This window comes from Penaeus japonicus, unplaced genomic scaffold (genome assembly GCF_977035675.1).
Source record: "Penaeus japonicus unplaced genomic scaffold, GWHDUDI00000001_assembly GWHDUDI00000016, whole genome shotgun sequence".
Lineage (NCBI taxonomy): Eukaryota > Metazoa > Arthropoda > Malacostraca > Decapoda > Penaeidae > Penaeus > Penaeus japonicus.
The window spans coordinates 21878325-21883324 of record NW_028234418.1 but is presented as its reverse complement, the minus strand read 5'-3'; positions in this window follow the sequence as shown (position 1 = coordinate 21883324).

Here is a 5000-nt window from a genome sequence, read left to right as displayed (position 1 = left end):
AACACGCCTCTTTGGTCCCCTATTCCAGCAAGACGGGTGGCCTGATCTTGGCTCGATTAGGTCAATCGGCTGGTCTCTCTTTTGAGCTAGGCTAGGGTCAAGCAGCTCCTGTCTTGCAGGCAATCGCATGTATTTGCGAATGCCATCAATGCGAGGCAGGGGTTGCGTATATCCTCCCACCACCCCTGTGGCTTCTGAGCATGGTCTCAGTGCACAGCTTCCCCTTGTTGGACTCCGTGGTGGGTGGGGGCGTGGGAGGATGAATTGAACACTACATATATGGCATCTCATTCTAAAAAACCCCTGACTGACCCCCACGTTGACGAACCTGGAACGAAGATGACCAAGGCTGTCACCTTGGAACCTTTTAAGGTCCTTGGTGACAAAAGTAAAAAGTTGGGAAAGGCTCTGGCGTCGGTTCAGAGAAAGCCTACCCAAGAGCCTCGGGCTGGACCCTCCAAACCAGCCCTTGGCACTGACAAGTCTCTGGCGTCGGTTCAGAAGACGAGTCAAGCTAAAAATGGAAGCCAGACAGGACCCTCCAACCCTGCTGGCCCCACTGCCAAAATTCCGGCGTCGGTTCGGAAGGCAGGCATTAAGCGTCCTCGGCCGGCTACAGACTCGGAGGGCGAGTCTGTAGCCCCGAGTCGGTTCCCCCAGTTTAGGGTTCCCCCTAAACCGGAAGGATTCGACAACGCTTATCAGATGGTACGGGCTCTGGAAACCCAGAGACAGTGCCGTCTGACGATTAGAATTGCCAAAGACAAAGGCATGATAATCATCCCTAAGGACCAGTCCACTCTCACCTTCCTCCAGGAGACTGACAAGCTCCAGGACGGACGGAAGGTGAGTTTGGCGGCCCTGACTTCTGATGAGAGGAAGTCCAAGATGGTGCTTCTTGGCTTCCCTCAGATGTATGACCTTGAGGTCATCACTGCCCATCCTAAGGTGGTGGGAGCTTCCCGACTTTCCAAAGGGAAGCACCCAACCAGGCAAGTCCTGGTCACCTTGAAGGGAGCCCCAGTAGCGTCCTTGGACCTTGGTAATTGGGGCTCCTACAACCTCAGGACGTATGTCCCTGATCCGCTCCGTTGCTTCACGTGTCAGAAGTACGGACACCACCAGGCCACTTGCTCTGCAAAGCCGAAGTGTGGTGTCTGTAGTCAGGCACACAGCACGGAGGTGTGCCTCAAAGCACACAAGGATGGCAAGCGGGACACTACTGCCAAGTGTCCCAACTGCCACAAAAAGCACCATGCCTGGAGCCTCGGATGTTCCGTCAGGAAGGAAGAGGCTCTACGGCGACAAGAGGTCGTTGCAAAACGACCGGACTTTGTTCCTGCCCCTCCAGGCACTTACGTCTGGGGGCAGAACAAAGGGGTAAGGGCTCCCCCCCCTCCTAAGAGGAAGGAAGCACCGCCCAAAACAAAACCACCACCGGACACCTCCAACACAAAGGAGTTTCCGGCCCTGGTGGGTGTTCCAAGACGGAAACAGACCCGGAAGGGGTCTGGGAACACACCAAAGGCCAACCCAAGAGCGGAGAGTCAAACTCTGTTTACGGAGAATGACTTGACGCTCCTGCTGACGGCAGTTGTCACAGCAGTTGCGTCAGCATTGGGACGGACCAGTGAAGAGACGGAGAAGGCGGTCGAGGTCGCCGTCACGGCAATGACCCAGACTGTCGCTGCCCTGAAGGAAAGGGATGTAAGGCCCAAGGCCTCTACACCCAATCCAACTCAGGGCGAGACTCCTCTCCCCACAAACCCCCAGGGCGAGACTTGTCTCCCCACCCAACCCGCGGCCAAGACCACACTGGCAGAGCCTGAACCCAAACCCCAAAGGGCGAGGAAGCCACGACCATCCAGAGTGAAGGTCAAGGCGACCAGGGGTTCTCCACCTCCCAGGAGACCCAGCCCTTCTAATGGCTCGACCTGTCCTGACGACAGTGACGAGTCCAGTGAGGAAATCACGATCAGTGAGGAACTCACCAAGGAGTTGTCAGACTCCGAAATGTCTGACGTTACCCACACTGGGGCGTCAGACACTGAGACCGATTATGTCGACGTCATTGACGACGCAGACTTAATGGACTCAGATTAGCACAATGGCTCCTAATCTAAGCATACTGCAGTGGAATATCAACAGCTTTTCCCGGAGGAATGCCCTTCTCCACGCGATCGTGCGATCTCGGAACATTGACATTGTCATGCTCCAGGAGACTTTAACAGGAGACACTGTTCGCTTCTCAGGATATCATCCCTTTGTGTTGCCCTCTAATGAAGGCACCAGAGGTTTGATTACCCTCGTGAAGTCGAATATTCCCTGCTCCCTGATTGCCGATCCTGTGCAGTGTGGAGAAGGAGTTGAACTCCTAGCAGTTGAGATCCATATGGCTGGGGGTCCCCTCAAGCTGTACAATGTGTACAGCAGGCCAACCTGTAGGAGCTTAGATATTAGTGAAGTCTGTGCTGCTGCGGCACACGAGCCAATTCTCATAGGGGGAGACTTCAATGCCCACCACCCCATCCTGGCTCCCACGCGGAACCGGGATGCGGCAGGCTATCACATAGCCGCGGTGCTTGAGTCATGCCCCGAGATTGCTCTCCTCAACAACCAGGAGCCTACGCACGTTGGCGGGGGGGGTCCTTGACCTTACCTTTGTCACTGCGGCCTTGGTCGAGAGGATTCGTTGGTCTGTGGACAACACTGCCACGAGCGATCACTATGGGATAGTCACCACCATCTTGGATGCTGGCCCAGCCCCTGTGCCCCAGCACAATCCTCGATGGAAGGTGGACAGGGCCAACTGGAAAGCTTTCCAGGAGGCCCTGGCCAGGTGCCTCAGAACCAGTGAATTCTCACATAATGATAATGTGGATACACTTGAGGCAAGACTAGTTAATGCCATAGACGAGGCAGCCTCAGAGACCATTCCCAAAACTCGTCCGTGGTCCAGGTGTTTTAAAGACGCCTGGTACTACAATGATGAGGTGAAGGAGGTCAACCACAGAATCAATATGTGCAGAAGACACTTCCGCAGACAGAGAACCCCTGAGAACCACGCTCTTTTGAGAGAGGCTCTCAGGGATGCTCAGGAAACTGCTAAGAGGGTAAAGCAGGAAAAGTGGCTGGAGTGGTGTGAGTCCTTTGGCCACCAAACCTCCCTTACAGAGCTGTGGAACCGCATCAGACGGGCCACAAATCGCTCAGCCCCCAGAATGACCCACCATGACCCGCGGTCGGAGGCGGAGAGACTGGCACTCGAGTTCTCTGCAAGAACAAGTAGCGCCGGTCTACCAGCAGAGTTGAGGGCATGCCAAGAGGAACTGCTTCCAGGCAGGCATGCCCTCATCAGAGAAAAGGCGGTCGAGCCTGATGATGCCGATGCCATGTTCTCTCTGAGGGAACTAAGGCGAACATATAAGACCAGTTCGCGGTCAGCCCCGGGTTGTGATGGGATCTCCTACCCCATCATTTCCCACCTTGGACTTGAAGGTGAGCTTGCACTCTTGCATCTTATCAACAGGTCCTGGGAGACTTCCTCACTACCACAGTGCTGGAAGAGGGCTGACATAGTTCCCATCCCTAAACCAAAGGAGCCGGGTCGGTACCGCCCCATCTCTCTACTCAGCTGTCTGGGAAAGACGGCAGAGAGAATGGTACTGAACCGGCTCCAATGGAAGCTGGGACCTCCACATGAACACCTACATGGGTTCACAAGGGGTAAGAGCACTGCTCACAGTATAGCCACTTTACTGAGCACTGTCAGCAAAACCAGATCTGTCATTGTTTTCCTGGACCTGGAGAAGGCCTTTGAACTGGCGAGCCCATTTGCCATTCAAGAGGTCCTGATCCGTAAAGGAATCAAGGGCAGACTGCTTGCCTGGATTGGTGACTACTTTCGGGACAGAACTGCCAGAGTGAAGTTCCAAGGTCACCTTTCCAGGCATCTACCCTTGGAGAATGGCACTCCACAAGGGGGGGTCCTCAGCCCGGCTCTGTTTAACACCCTCATGTTAAGCATCCTCGACATTCCACTCCATGCGGGGTGCAAGATCATCTCTTATGCAGATGATCTGGCAATTTTCTCTGTTGGGGTGAAGTATGAGAATTTATTCTGAAAGTCCTAGCGTTGTCTGGACCTAATGTCTGAGGAATGATGCGGGGTCAGCTTAAGATCTCAGCAGCCAAATCGAAGGCAATCGCTGAAACAGATGTCCGAGACCAAAGGCTGCGAGTCCAAGGGTTAGAGCTAGAGTGGGTTCATGTCTTCCAATACCTGGGTGTATGGGTTGACAGTAAGCTCACTTTCCGCTCGGAGGTTCAATATCTCCTAGAACGGACCAAGGCAAGACTCTCTGTCATGAGAGCTCTGTCGGGGCGGCGCTTAGGGGCTGAGCACCATGTACTGAGATCCTTCTATGTGCATGCTGTCCGTCCCATTGTGGACTACGCCTCCGTCGCCCTGATTATGGTCAAGCCTGGACTACGGCAAAGGCTTGACGTCATGCAAAACGATGCCGCCAGGATCATTCTGGGTGCTCCTATATGGGCTAAGGTTGCTAACCTACTCTTGGAGGCCAAACCTTTTCCCTCTGGACATCCGGATCGATCAGATGGCGGCTCAGTTTCTTGCCAAAGTCTTACAGTCCCCGTCGGACTCGCAGCTAAGACAAAAAGTGCAGCGTCGGCTCGTACAGAACCATGAACTCTTTGCCAACAACTCCTGGCTGTCTCATACAGCCAGGGTGTTGATACGCTTTTGAGCTCAAGGAGACTCTGTTGGTCAAGGGCATGGACCTCCCCCACCCTGACTATGCCACAGCCCCGCCGTGGGCAAGATCCTTGATAGAGTATTCTGTCATGAACCTGTCAAGGAGAAAGACTCAGTACTCTCCGTCTCTTTTGAAGGCTGAGGCGGAGAGGAACATTGCAGAAATCACTCCACCAGGTAGTAAAACCTACTTCACGGATGGTTCTGTAGACCCCATTTCCCA